The 15,619-nt window shown below is 51.7% G+C and overlaps 1 non-coding gene and 1 pseudogene across 1 annotated transcript; one reads left to right on the forward strand and one right to left on the reverse strand.

Annotated features, from left to right (window-relative positions):
- The window catches only part of LOC120375680, a 1,085,709-nt pseudogene that overhangs the window by 722,654 nt on the left and 347,436 nt on the right, over nt 1-15,619 (forward strand).
- TRNAK-CUU lies at nt 6,078-6,150 on the reverse strand. Its single transcript has one exon. It is a non-coding gene; the product is annotated as a tRNA-Lys (tRNA).

The following is a 15,619-nucleotide window of genomic DNA, read 5'->3' on the forward strand; positions in this document are numbered from 1 at the left end:
AACATTCATTAAGATCTCTTCAAAACCTTGTTATTTATTTACTGGCTTCCACAGTATAGTGGTGAGTATCCCCGCCTGTCATGCGGGAGACAGGGGTTCGATTCCCCGACGGGGAGGGTGACCCCTTTTGGAGGGGGGACAAAGAAATCCCTGGCCTGCCCGCCACATGCCTTGCATTCTCCTTCGATGGCCACTTCCCTTCGCACCCCGCACTGATGACTTTCACCTCCAGAGAGACAATTACCTCGCAAGGACATGCTCGTCCTGTCCTTCCGCCCCCGGGCCCAGCTTCGGGGCCTGCATGTGGGGGCACGTTTCAGAGCGGTAAAGGGAAATAGGCTGCCCAGGGGCATGAGCAGTGATTTCCCAACACCCCCCCCAGTTTTGTGAACTAGTTTCATGCCAAACCTGGTGGCTGAACTTCGCGACTTTGTCCTCACCCACAACTATTTCACATTGAGGACAATATATATCTTCAAGTCAGCGGCACTGCTATGGGTACCCACATGGTCCCACAGTATGCCAACATTTTTATGGCTGACTTAAAATAACGCTTCCTTAGCTCTCGTCTCCTAATGCCCCTACTGTACTTGCACTACACTGAAGACATCTTCATCATCTGGACTCATGGAAAAGAAGCCCTTGAGGAATTCCACTGTGATTTTAACAATTTCCATCCCACCATCAACCTCAGCCTAGATCAATTCACTCAAGTGGTCCATTTCCTTGACAGTACTGTGCTGATAAGCGATGGTCACATAAACACAACCCTATACCGGAAACCCACTGACCGCTATACTTACCTACATGCCTCCAGCTTCCATCCAGGACACACCACATGATCCATTGTCTATGGCCAAGCTCTAAGATACAACCGTATTTGCTCCAATCCCTCAGACAGAGATAAACACCTACAAGATCTCTATCAAGCATTCTTAAAACTACAATACTCACCTGCTGATGTGAAAAAACAGGTTGACAGAGCCAGAAGAGTACCCAGAAATCACCTACTACAGGACAGGCCCAACATAGAAAATAACAGAACACCACTGGCCTTTACGTTCATCCCCCAATTAAAACCTCTCTAGCGAATCATCAAAGATCTACAACCTATCCTGAAAGATGATCCCTCACTCTCCCAGATCATGGGAGACAGGCCAGTCCTTGCTTACAGACAACCCCCAAACCTGAAGCAAATCCTCACCAGAAACCACAGAACAACAACACTAACCCAGGAATCTATCCTTGCAACAAAGCCCGATGCCAACTCTGTCCACATATCTATTCAAGTGACACCATAATACGACCTAATCACATCAGCCATGCCATCAGGGGCTCGTTCACCTCCACATCTACCAATGTGATATATGCCATTATGTGCCAGCAATGCCCCTCTGCCATGTACATTGGCCAAACCAGACAGTCTCTGTGCAAAAGAATAAATGGGATGCAAATCAGATGTCAGGAAATATAACATTCAAACACCAGTAGGAGAACACTTCAACCTCTGACCGTTCAGTAACAGATTTAAAGGTGGCAATTTTGCAACAGAAAGCTTCAAAAACAGACTCCAACGAGAAACTGCTGAACTTGATATGCAAACTAGATACAATCAATTTAGGCTTAAATAGAGACTGGAAATGGCTGAGCCATTACACACATTGAATCTATTTCCCCATGTTAAGTATCCTCACACCTTCTTGTCAAACTATCTTAAATGGGTCATCTTGATTATCACTACAAAAGTTTTTTTCTCCTGCTGAGAATAGCTCATCTTAATTAATTAGTCTCTTAGAGTTGGTTGGGCAACTCCCACCTTTTCATGTTCTCTGCGGGTATGTGTGTGTGCATATACATATATCCTCACTATATGTTCCATTCTATGCATCCGATGAAGCCATTTATCAACATTGACTTTCATCTGCCATTTTGTTGCCCAATCACCCAGTTTTGTGTGATCCCTTTGTAACTCTTCGCAGTCTGCCTGGGACTTAACTCTCTTGAACAGTTTTGTATCATCTGCAAATTTTGTCACCTCACTCTTTACCCATTTTTCCAGATCATTTATGAGTATGTTGAACAGTAATGGTCCCAGTACTGACCCCTCTGGGATACCACTATTTATCTCTCCATTCTGAAAACTGATAATTTATTCCTACCCTTTGTTTCCAAAATTTTAACCAGTTACTGATCCATGAGAAGACTTCCCTCTTATCCCATGATGGCTTACTTTTCAAAAGTCAATTTAAATTAAATACACTTTTTTAATTATATATATTTTTAGAAATCTAGACCTGTTATGTGTAACTTGCATTATCCTTATATTAAATTTGCATTATCCTAACAAAACATTTACTTTATTCACATCTCTTTTATATATCTCATTGGCCCTGACACCCCCCCCGTAAATTCAAACACCCCCCCTAATTTCAATTCCTGGGGAAACTACTGGGCGCCGCCTCCTGCCTGGCGAGAAGCCACAGCACCGGGGGGGGAGGTGGGGGGGTCACAGGGCGCGATGGGTTTCTGTGCACCTCTGTTTTCTGCCGGTCGAAGGGTGACGGTTCCTGCCCGTGGGGGCCGGGGGGTCCCAATGGCAGCTGGGGGCTCTGGCATCCACCTGTGGCAGCTGGGAGCTACAGGGCCATCTGCAATGGCCGGGGGCTGCGGCTTCTCCTCACCCCCCCGGTGACTGGGAGCTCCCGGCTCTGCCTGCAGTGTCTGAGCGCTGGGGGCTCCCTCTCTTGCCTGTGGCGGCTGGGAGCTCCCGGGGCTGCGGCGCTGCAGGGTCTGTGAGCAATGACGTGGGGCTGCAGGGTCCTCACACCATCAATGCCTGTTGGGAAATCCTGGGTCCATCCACAGCGGCTGGGAGCTCTGGGGTCCGCTCGTAGGAGCTGCAGGGTCCATACGCAGTGGTGTGGGGCTGTGGGGGCTCCCCGGCCACCCATGGCTGCTGGGAGCTCCAGGGTCTGCCTGTGGGAGCTGTGGGGAGATGAGGGGTTTGGGGTGGAGGAGGGGGCTCCAGGCTGCAGGATGGGGCCGAGGGATTCAGAGTGCAGGAGGGGGCTGTGGGTTGAGGGTCCAGGACGGGGTGATGGCTCTGGGGTGGGGGCAGGGATGATGGGTTCCAGGTGTGGGAGGAAGCTGGTGAGGGCTCTGGGGTGCAAGAGGGGGCTCTGGGTTTGGGGGGTTCAGGGCTGGGGCAGGGGGTTGGGGTGCAGACTTACCTCGGGCGGCTCCTGGTCAGCGGTGCAGCAGGGGGGACCTACTGGCCACTTCCAGGGCACAGCGCGGTGCCCTAGGACACGTAGGGACCAGCCTGCCTGAGCCCCGCAGCACCGCTGACCGGACTTTATAACCTGGTCACCCCACTGGGAGCTCCAGGGTCCCCCTGTCACATGTGGTACCTGGGAGCTCTGGGATCCACCCACAACAGCTGGGAGCTGTGGGGTCCATCCGTGGTGGCATGGGCCTGTGGGAGCCCCTTCCGACACTGGTGGCTGATAGCTGTGAGGCCCCCACCGGCCGACAGCTCCAGTCTTGCTGCCCCAGGGCTGAGGAGGAAAATGTCACTGAGATCTCTGAAAGTCACAGATTCTGGGACCCCCTTTATATAATCTTAGCCTTAATAGTTGTTGACTGTCTCTCTCAATCTAGAGGTCTGTTCTAGGGCAGATGGGACAGGGAAGACAGAAGCTCACCCCCTAGCACAGGTTTGGGCAGAAATGGCTCTTGGGCTATTTGCTGTGCATGCAGAGGACTTGTCTAGGCCAGTGGAGCAGCTCAGCCAGATGAGGAGCTGGAAGAAGGAGACCTGAGCAGCCTGGAGATCACACTTTTTCTCCACAGCCACTGCCTATCAGCAGGATTCCTCCTTCTCCTCAGTGAGACCAAATCTAAGCACCTAGACAGCCAGTCCGTCCGCTTCCTGAGCCTCCCTGCCAAAGTCCTCCACCTGGCTGCAGAGAATTGTCTCACATCTTGCTGGGAACTGGACTTCTTGTGCCCAGAAAGTCTCGGCCCTATTCAGTAGAGGACCTGAGAAACACAGTGTCTGCCTTTTCCAAATAAGTGCTTGGAAAGGTTTTGTTTCTATGACCGTGTGGCCTAATGGATAAGGCGTCTGACTTTGAATCAGGCAATTGAGGGTTCGAGTCCCTTCGTGGTTGTGCAATTTTACCTTTGTGCTGAACGTCCTGCTCCCTTCAGGGCTGGAACCTCTTCTTGGCTGCTCAGGCCAATGCTCTGGCTTCAGCTAGAGCCCCGGGAAGGAGTTGGGGGTTGCGTGTCACAAAGGCTGGGGCATGAGCCCCAGGTGCTTCCAGTCTCGCCTTTGCCATTCCTGACTTGCCAAAGAAACTGGGCAGCTGCCCGGGCTAGCGTGTGGAGCAGTTTCCCTCTTCCAAGTGTGCGCCTGTCCCTGTGCTGGAGGGTACTTGCTACATAGCACCTTGGGAGCCTGGGTGTTTCTCTGCTTCTCGCCAGCTGGGGAAAAGCCTCTTGGGGTAAAATCTCCTGCCCCACTGCAAAAGTGAGCACCTGGAGTGGGAACGGTCAGAGGCCCCACCAGGGGGGCTGGCCCTGCTTTCCTACCAGCTTCTGATGTTGGCCACAAAGCATCAGCAGCTGGCTGTGGGTGGTTTTCAGTGGGGGTTCGGCATGGCAGGGAGCAGCCTGGCTGGGTGTCTCTGTGGCTGTCTGCTGGCCACGCATAGGCATGGTTCTCCTCTCCTCTTGCCCTGCCCTTGGTTGCTCTGTGGCTTTTAAACCTTCCCTTGGATCTGTCAGCACCAGCTGCCTCTGCTCCAGGTGCCCAGAGGAGGAGAGGTGTGCTGGGCTCCAGCCTGGGACTCTGCCTCCCTCCTGCCTAGCCCTGACTATGAAGCCTGGCCCTGGCCCTCCTTCCTTTAAATGCCATATGGGCAAGAGGAAGAGTGTGGCAGCTGCAGGTACAGGGACCAAAGTTGTGGGCATCAGGTGAAGCAGTGAGAAACAACCATATGATCAACCCACAGGACTCTCTAGCCAGACTGTTAAGCTCATTGAACCAGCCAGACCAAAGACCTATCTCCAGTGGGCATCAGTCACCCAGCAGGAGGGAAAAACCTCACTCTAGTTCATCCTGAGAGAGGGTAGCCAAGCACATTGAGCTCCAGGGGTTTGCAGCAAAATCACAGAGCTCCAGGAGGTCCCACTGACATTTGAACTCAGATTGCAGGATTGAAAGTCCTCAGTGCTGCCCATTACACCATGGGACCAGCTCTATGTGGGTGGCAGACATTGGGAACAAGGGGCCTGTCCCTAGAACATGTGGCCACTGCCAGAGCAAGTGTCCAGCCCATGGTGTCCCTGCAGCACAGCCAGGGCCTGGGGAGGAGGCCTGGGACATGTGAGGGAGAGACTGTGACCTGCCCTGACCCTCCAGAGATGCTGGTTGTGATCTCCCTGCGCCGCAGAACAGGGTGACGTGTTTTCCTTTCCCATCTTTCCTTATGTTTTACATTGATTGCTGGGTAATAAATGGTGTTCGCTTGAAGCACATGCAGAGAGGAGTGGGTCAGGGAAGTGCCCAGAGTGGAGACACTGTAGCCCTGTTCAAGTGATCATGACAAGATTGGGGGGGTCAAGCCCCCCAGGATTCCTGGGCCCAGCCTTGTTGGGGTTACGAGGACTCTACCACACACCAGAGTAGAAAGAGCATCCTTGGGGTCAGGCAGCCTCTGGGTAAGGGGGTGGGGACTCAGATCCTTCTGCCAGCCAATTCCACTGGGGTCTTGTAAAATCCAGGGAAGTTCCCAACAATAGCCAGAACAGACTCTCCTTACACTTACGGTCTGTCCTCATTGCTTCTCTCTCTCCCTTCCCTCTACCTCTGGGCTTTCTCAGCACCTGGCCCCACAGCGCTTCCTGCCAGCCAGAGACTGCATGTTCTAGGCCTGCTCCTGTGGATGTGGCCTCTCTCCTGATTGATAAGGAAAGGAAACTTTCCAGGAAATGGCCACAGCTTCTGGGAATCCAGCTGTGGCTGTGAACAGAATTTGGGTCCTGGCACACAAGGCTACTTAAAAGCTGAGTGCCCAGACAGGATCTTGAACCCTGGACCCTCAGATTAAGAGCCTGATGCTCTACCAACTGAGCTACCTGGGCTTGTTGAGAAACATTTTCACCGTTCAGCACAAGAGTGAGCAGGCAGGCAAAAGAGAGGCAAAAATAGTCCCAGGAACCCCTCCTCTTTCTGTTCAGCCACTGCCTGTCAGCAGGATTCCTCCTCCTCAGGGAGACTAAATCTAAGCACCTAGACAGCAAGTCCGTCTGCTGCACCCCAATTCCCCATGCCTGAGCCTCCCTACCAAAGTCCTTCACCTGGCTCCATAGAATTACATCTCACGTCTTGCTGGGAACTCGACTTCTTATGCCCAGAGAGTCTCCCTCCCCCCCTCAGTAGATGACCCAAGAAACACAGTGTCCACCTTTTCCAAAAAAGTGTGTGAAGTAGCTTTGCTCCCGTGTCTACGTGGTCTAATGACTAAGATATCTGACTTTGGCTCAAGTGATTGAAAGTTCAAGTCACTTTACGGTTGTATTGCTGCAGTTTTACCATTGTGCTGAAAGTCCTGCTCCCTTCAGGGCTGGAACCTCTTCTTGGCCGCTCAGGCCAATGCTCTGGCTTCAGCTAGAGCCCCGGGAAGGAGTTGCGGGGTGGGTTTCACAAAGGCTGGGGCATGAGCCCCAGGTGCTTCCAGTCTCGCCTTTGCCCTTCCTGACTTGCCAAAGAAAATGGGCGGCTGCCCGGGCTAGCGTGTGGAGCAGTTTCCCTCTTCCAAGTGTGCGCCTGTCCCTGTGCTGGAGGGGGGTTGCTACATAGCGCCTTGGGAGCCTGGGTGTTTCTCTGCTTCTCACCAGCTGGGGAAAAGCCTCTTGGGGTAAAAATCTCCTGCCCCACTGCAAAAGTGAGGACCATGAGTGGGAACAGTCAGAGGCTCCACCATGGGGGCTGGCCCTGCTTTCCTACTGTCTTCTGTTGTTGGCCACAGAGCATCAGCAGCCGCCCCGCATGGTGGTCTGCGGGTGGCCTTCAGTGGGGGTTTGGCATGGCAGGGAGCAGGGAGCAGGCTGGCCGGGAGTCTTGTTGCCTGTCTGCTGGCCACACATAGGCATAGGCCTGCCCTCATCTAGCCCCGCCCTCAGTTGCTCTGTGGCTTTTAAGCCTTCCCTTGGAGCTGTCAGCACCAGCCGCCTCTGCTCCAGGTGCCCAGAGGAGGAGAGGTGCTGGGCTCCAGCCTGGGACTCTACCTCCCTATCAAGCCTGGCCCTGGCACTGCTTTCTTCAAGTGCCATGTGGGCAAGAGGAAAGGTGTGGCCACAAGCACCAAACTTGGGGGCATCAGGTGAAGCAGTGAGAATCCCACCCACCAGACAGCCACAGCCACTTCTGGACCCCAACCAAAGACCTGGCTCCAGTGGGGAAGGAGTCACCCAGCAGGAGGGAAATGATTCACTCTTATATAGGTGGAGCTAGGAAAGCACTTTGAGCACCAGATCTTTACCACCCACTAACTCAAGGTCCTACTGACATTTGAACTCAGATTACAGGATTCAGAGTCCTGTGTATTACACCATGGGAGCAGCTTGTGCTGCCATCTCTGGACATTGGTGACGCTCACAAGACTGGCTTGTGTAAGGGACTGTTGGCCCTTTACTAAAACTGAGTGGGTTTTTTTTGGTTGGCTAGTTCCCAATCCCAATAGAAGGGGGAAGGGTCAATGGGAAATCAGGACCCAGAGACTGACAGGCCCCTGGGGCAATGGTCACCAACTGGTAGGGAACAAGTGAGAATTTGTTAATGGAGAAAAATCCCTGGTGAAAATTGGCAAAGTTGTGCAGATTTTGAAAAGTTCCAGTGAATTTACACATGAAGATACAAACAGAGAGACAAACACACACAGAGAGAATGAGAAAATCACAGCCTGCACAGGCCCACACAGACATAAACAAAAACCGAACCCACACAGCACACAGAGGCATATACCCATAAGGGAAAGCCACACAAAACATAGAAAGAACAAATCCACACCAAAAATACAGCAAAAGCCCACAACAGGAAACACAAAACCCACATACCAAAAGAATACTAAGCAAAAAACAATCTGCATGCAAAAATCATGCACACACCCACGCACACAAAACTATGCCAGGCATCCACCAAAATCGCACAGGACCCACATGCACATCAACCCGGCAGATGAAACCCCCCCCAACATAGAGAAAGCCAGGCAGGGTTTGAGTCTCACAGCGAAGAGGGTGAGCACACAGGTGGTTTGGGGAGCAAAGACTGAGGGGGAGTCGGGGGCAGTGCTCTGGGTTCTGCTCGACCCCTCCTGACACAGGCGGCTGGTGGAGAGCAGAGCCTGGTAGATCTGTGGACTCTGCCCTGCTCTCTGTAAAGCAAGGGGACCCCGGTGTCTTCTGAGCTGCAATTGTATTTTCTGCAGGACAAAATGATTGGCAGAAGCCATTTGCTTAAAGGAAACTAGCGCTGTAGGTGAGGTTTGAACTCACAACCTCAGCATGACTCCACTCAGTACTGCTCTGTAAGTACTGGGCACTAACCCCTTGCACCTCTGGTGCCTGAGTGAATGTCTTTTCTCCTTGATTCATGGATGGATTAGGGGTTGAGGGGGGTTGCATTAGCTAAAACAAATCCATATTAAAGGCTGCAGGATGGCAGCAGCAGAGGTGGGGAGCCTCCTCCCATGTGATAGAGCTGGTTCCCCCTTCCGTTGCTGAGGGGAAGGTTGGTGCTTTGAGCCCACCCGGTGCTGGAACGTCCTATGGGTGAGATTAACAAGACTCTTGAAAGGAGAAGAGAGGGGAAGTCTTTTCTATCCCTGCCTAGCTCCATTGGTCTCCTGTGGCCCTTTCGGCTCTCTGCTCCCCTGCTGGGGAGATGCAGAGACAAGCCCCCATCTGAGTGACTCACTGAGAGGCTGTGTCCCATGGCGTGTGGGGGGGAGAGGGGGAGGGTTGGATTAGGCTCAAGGGGAGACGGTGTTGTGTGTGACAGTGTGTGGGGGAGGGGGAAATAAATAATGGAAAACACAGGGGCAGTGACAGTGGAGCCCCATGTCTGAGTGTTATGACCCTGTGTGGTGCTGCCGTTCACCTTCCCCTCCTATGGTCTCAGCTTTCATTGAATCCAGCATTTTTTCACCTGTCCTCACCACAGAGGTGTCCCACATGCCTCAGCTACCGAGTGTCCCTCTTCGAGACGCCGAGGACTGGAACTGATTTCAGCTGCTGGACAGCTCTGCTAGGTCTTTATTGATTTGCACAGGAAAATGCTGAGTGTTTAAATTCATTTCAAACCCCTGCCCCCCTGCTGGGGATTGGGGTGCAGGAGGGGTGCAGGCTCTGGGGGGCGGTTGGGTGCAGAAGGGGTGAGAGGCTGGTCGCGGGGAGGGAGTTTGGGTGGGGGAGGGGTTCTGGGGGGCAGGCTCTGGGAGGGAGTTTGGGTGGGGGAGGGGTTCTGGGGTGCAGGCTCTGGGATGGAGTTTGCAGCGCTGTAACAAGGGGGAGGCGAGTGAGGCACTTGCCTCGGGTGCGCAAAGTGGAGGGGCGCAGCTCTACCACGATCAGCGGCGCTTCGGCGGCAGCTCTACCGCTGCTGCTTCTTTGGCAGCAATTGGGCGGCAGGTCCTTCCCTCCAACAGGGACTCAGGGATCTGCCGCCAAAGATCCTGGAGCAGGCCCTTGCCTCGGGCACAAAAATTCCTTGTTCTGGCTCTGGGAGTTTGGGTGCTGGGTGCAGGCTCTGGGCTGGGGCAGGGGCAACAGGAGGAGGGGTGGGGGTGCAGGTTGTGGGAGGGAGTTTGCGGGCTGCGGGGTGGGGAAGGAGGGCGTGCAGACTCTGGGAGGGGCCAGCAGCCACTGGAGCGAGCAGGCAAACGCTGCTCAGCTCCGCTGCACTGCCAGGGCCCCTGGGGGGAAGCGCCTGGGGGCAGCAGGTGGGGCCAAGGGAGTGACCCGGTCCCAAAACTGCTGGAGCCCCACGGGCGAGACCTGGGAACCAGGACTGCCAGCCAGACAAACACCTTTAAGAGGAGGCGTCCCTCTCCCTGTCAAAAACTGATCTTCCTCCTTCAGTTCAGTGACAGCCTGAATTGTTCCTTATCCCGGAGGATTAAAACAGCAACATCAAACCCCTGTGTAGCTCGCAGGAATGGACATAAACACTCCCTGGTATCTGAGGGGATGTTCAGCTTTGCCCTTGGTCAACTACAAGGCTAAAGGGAAAGGAGGTGGCGCCAGGTATAAAGAGTGAAACACGACACATCATAGTTATGCCCAAGGTGGCTGCTAAATCTTTTATGTACTTCTTCTTATCAGCAGTGTATTGTTTTCTCTGGAGCCTAGGCCTTGACCAAGAAATTTGTACCTTGATAAAATAATCGACTGCCCCTGGTGAAGACAATGGACTTGACACCCACTGGGGTGTCCCTACACAGGTACAAGTACTAACAACAGTGGCTGCCTTTTAGCCATAGATTTTAATCAGGGCAATAAATACAAACCCCTGTTAAATCATTTCTCAGCCAGAGTCCTTCACCCACATTCCCTAGAGCATTGGGCCACCATGTGGACGTTTCATTTCCTGCCTCAGTGTCACACAGAGACAAAATTTCCTTTGCACAGATCCATGAACAGCAAAATCTTCCTGTGTCTCTGGTCTGAGCCAGGGCATTCGATTCCAGTGAACCCTTCTCTTCTGCAATGGCAATGGTCAGACAGAGGGGACGTGGCACTTGCATCCCTGCCAGGGAGATATTGGCTCGGCTCTTTCTTTCTGCTACTGTTGTTAGTCCATGAAACATCAAGGGTGGAATGCAAGGCTGAGTTCATGCACCAGCCCTCAGTGCCCCCGAGAAATCCTGCCCCCTGCTATTGGAACGATGTGCTGGAGATTTGACTAGGAAAGGGACTGTCTGAATTGTCAGAGTGGGGAATGAACAACAATCTACAGCAATGTTGTTCACACAAACACACTCTAATCATGCTCCAACCAGAAGGGAAATGGGCAGGAATTCTCGCTGTTCAGCCAAGGACACACTTACACTAATGCAGCCATGAGTGTGCTGGGGGAGCTGGTCTGAGCAAACAATTTGAAGTGACAATTCAGTGAGAACAGAATCATCATGTAGTGAAATGCACGTACATCAAGTAGTTGTGGCTGAGTGGTTAAGGGGCTAGACTAGAAATCCGTTAGGGTCTCCCTGCGCAGGTTTGAATCCTGCTAACTACGTGAGCACTGTGCTGTTGTTATTATTGTAGTCTTAGTACCTGAGCATCCACAGTGCAAACTGGAGCTAAACCTAGTTTCACGCTGTCTACACTTAAAAGGCTGCTGTGGCACTGCTATAGCACTTTGGAATAGACAGTGACTAGAGGGGTTTTCCCAGCCCTGTAATAGCTACACGGACAGAACAATTTTTCCTTTTATCTAACCAGGGCTTAGGTCACCTTAACTCTATGGGTATGGGGGGGGGGGTTGCACACGCTGAGAGATGTCGCTCTGCCAATTCAGTGCCCAGCGTACACCAGCCCTTAGATCCCTCTTGGTATTTCAATGCAGGCACTGACCTGTGAGAGGAAAACATCAGCTCACAAATACACAGACTGAATTCCCCACATTTAATCTCGCTGCACTTTCCAGAAAGTCACAAAATTCAATTTATTCTTGCTAGGACAGAGAAAAAATAAGTGACACCAAGTTTTTGGCTTGGTTAAATAAAATTAAGTGTTTAATTAATATAGTAAAAATATGTCCTGATTCCTCTAACTAACACCATAGCGTGAAATAGGAACAGAGACAAATCTTGTCATTGACGACTAATTTCGCAAATGATCATCCCATTATTAATTTCCACGCTGCCCCCATTGGAGGTCTGGGCATCTCCAGTGTCATTGCTCTGCATTCACCTTCCCCTAGAATTGTTCTCGGACATTCGCCTTCCTCTGCAGCGTGGGGCACGGGGTCACTTGCTGGAGGATTCCCTGCACCTTGAGGTCTTTAAGCCACGATTTGAGGACGTCAATAACTCAGACATAGGTCAGGGGTTTGTTACAGGAGTGGGTGGGTGAGATTCTGGGGCCTGCATTGTGCAGGAGGTCAGACTAGATGATCATAATGGTCCCTTCTGACCTTAAGTCTATGAATCTATTTATGTTTTCCCAAATTTGCTAAATTGTGCAGTTCAGAATGTGAATAGTGACCTCGTCTCCTTCCTGCACCTGCTCTACATTGCTCCACAGCAGCTTCTCCCCCTGCAGAGTCACCCCAGCACGGCAGTGCAGCCGCCCAGGGTTCAGCAGGGGCCCCTGGCAAGGACAGTGGGTGCAGCTAACAGCCCAGTGTGCCTGGCCGTGAGGCAGCTGTAAAAAAGCAACACCACCCCCCAGAAGTACAGAGACTGAATTCCCCATCTTTAACGTCATGACCCCCTGTAGAAAGCCACACGTGTCAGTTGTATTGTCACAGGGAGATACAAAAATCAAGTGACACCAATTTTTAAGTTGAGTAAATAAAGTTGAGGAGATAGTTATTAACCTCACAAAAATATACTAAAGATCCCTCAACATAACACCTGAAGGTGAAATATGAACAGAGACAAACCTTGTCAGCAAAGGCTCATTTCCCAAACGATCCTCAAAATGTTACTAATTCCCACCCCTCCTCCACAGGAGCTCTGTGCAGTGTAACTGTTCTGCAGGCAGCTTCCCATTAAATGCTGTTGTGGGATATTCCCAGGCCTGGACATGTACGAACGACAGAATTTGAAGAGCAAACCTGGCTCCCCGCACCAGGCGGGATTTGAGTGTTTTGTCCCTGTCACTTAGTCTGTGTCAATAGTACAGACGCCAGGGGCAGGACTCCAGGCTCTGCTTGAGGGATCCTGGCACAGGGGCTGGGGAGAGAAAGGATGGTAGATTCTCACCTGTGCTCTGGAGAGGAGGTAATAAGTGAAGGGGGCATTTTTGACTCTTCCCCTCCTCAGTGTCCCAGGGCTGGAATTCTACATTCCACAGGGCCAAATGAGGGGGTGATGCCACTTGGTTAATCATCATCAAGGGTCTACAACCTATCCTGAAGGACGATCCCTCACTCTCACAGATCTTGGGAGACAGGCCAGTCCTTGCTTACAGACAGCCCCACAGCCTGAAGCAAATACTTACCAGCGACCGCACAACCAAAACACTAACCCAGGAACCTATCCATGTAACAAAGCCCGTTGCCAACTCTGTCCACATATCTATTCAGGGGACACCATCATAGGACCTAATCACATCAGCCCCACCATCAGGGGCTCCTTCACCTGCACATCTACCAATGTGATATATGCTATTATGTGCCAGTAATGTCCCTCTGCCATGTACATTGGCCAAACCAGACAGTCTCTACGTAAAATAATAAATGGACACAAATCACATGTCAAGAATTATAACATTCAAAAACCAGTTGGGGAACACATCAATCTCCCTGGTCACTCGATGATAGACCTAAAAGTCGCAATATTACAACAAATAATCTTCAAAACCAGACTCCAATGAGAGACTGCTGAATTGGAATTAATTTGTAAAGTGGACACCATTAAATTAGGCTTGAATAAAGACTGGGAGTGGATGGGTCATTAGACAAAGTCAAACTATTTCCCCATGTTTATTTGTCCCCCTACTGTTACTCACACCTTCCTGTAAACTGTTGGAAATAGGCCATCCCGATAATCACTACAAAAGGTTTTTCCTCCTGCTGATAATAGCCCACCTTAACTGCTCACTCTCGTTATAGTGTGTATGGCAACACCCATTTTTTCATGTTCTCTGTGTATATATATATCTATATCTTCCTGCTGTATTTTCCACTGCATGCATCCGATGAAGTGGGTTTTAGCCCACGAAAGCTTATGCTCAAATAAATTTGTTAGTCTCTAAGGTGCCACAAGAACTCGTCTTTCTTTTTGCAGATAAATGAATGGAGGTTAAGTCCATGAATGGCTATTAGCCAGGATGGGTAAGGAATGATGTCCCTAGCCTCTGTTTGTCAGAGGGTGGAGATGGATGGCAGGAGAGAGATCACTTGATCATTACCTGTTAGGTTCAGTCCCTCTGGGGCACGGATCATTGGCCACTGTAGGTAGATATGATGCGGGGTTGGATGGACCTTTGGTCTGACCCAGTATGGCCATTCTTATGTTCTTATGAAGGGAAGGGCAGTGCCTTGCAAAAGAGTTTCTGTAGTGTAGTGGTTATCATGTTTGCCTAACACGCAAAAGCTCCCTGGTTCAAAACCAGGCAGAAACATGAGGGCTTAATTTTACCAGCTTCTCCTGCCCTGTCCCTGCTGTTGTAGGAGCAGCAGTGATTTCTATGCTCAAAAGGTCTGTTATACTTCCCCTGCTCCCACTTTTGTCTCCTCTCCCTCTCTGAATGCCTGTGAAGTGGTTTTCCCCCTCCCGCTCCCTCCTGGAATGCTCGTGGGATGAATGGGCTGGTTGAAGAGCAGAAGAGCTCGCAGGTAGACAAGGTGTCTGGGACTCTAATTAGGCAGCGATCACACACCCAGAGCATGGACACTGCCCAAGGTGGAGTGTGACCAACCAGATGCAGCCAAGTCATCTCTAGTCACAGGCCATGAGGTGCAGGCCCTTAAAAGGGGAAGGGACCCTGTGCTCAGGAGAGCACTCACAAGCTTGTACCTCCAGTGAATGCCCTTTGCCCGGACTGCCTGGACAGTGGTTCACAGCGTTGCATTTCATTGTGCCTCAGGGAGACTTACCTTCATTGCACCATCCATAGCTGCACTGTGGGACACTTACCTTGCAGAATCCTGACATCTCCAGTGCTGTGCCAGTCCTGGGAGTATGACTATGCAAGTGTGAGTGTGACACCCCCCCCCCTTCTTCTTTTGAGCTTAGCTGTCAGTATAATAAACATGCTGCTTTCTGCCAAACTCTGGTGGGTCATTAGTCCTCCCTACGCTTACTAGCTGGCCCAACTTTGGGTAACACCTGCGATAACCCCAACCCCTGCAGGATAGAGGGTGGTGAAATGAGCTGAGGAAAAAGCCTTGGCATCAGCAGGGGAAAGCTAGAGGACCTTGGCCAGTCACCTTTTGAAGCCTTGTGGCTTGGTCTCCTCTGCCCTTGGAAGTTGGGCTACGGCGGCCGGCTCTTCCTGCTGCCTCCTCTGTGTGACTTGCCAAAGGAGGGACTGAGGCAGGAATGGGGCAAAAGAGGAAAGTCGAGCTGAGGAAGGCAGGGCAGAAGCTAAGCGCCTCAGTGCGGCTAAGTGGGGTTAGTAGAGCACCACCAGTCGTTCTGCAAAGCCTGGGGAGGTGCAGTTGGCTGCTGGGAGGCAGAATCCTGTGCCTGCCTCTTGGTTTCCAAGGGATGGCTACTTGCAGCCCAGGAGAAGAAGGACAGTTCTGGGTGAAAGGAAGACAAGCAAAGCTCTGGGAGGAAATTTGGGTGCAGGGTGCTGGATCTGCACTGGGGGAGGGGGTTGGAGTGCAGGAGTGGTGGCGCTTACCCCGGGCAGTGCAGCTCCCAAAGTGACTGGTACA

Source organism: Mauremys reevesii, linkage group 12 (assembly GCF_016161935.1).
Source record: "Mauremys reevesii isolate NIE-2019 linkage group 12, ASM1616193v1, whole genome shotgun sequence".
Lineage (NCBI taxonomy): Eukaryota > Metazoa > Chordata > Testudines > Geoemydidae > Mauremys > Mauremys reevesii.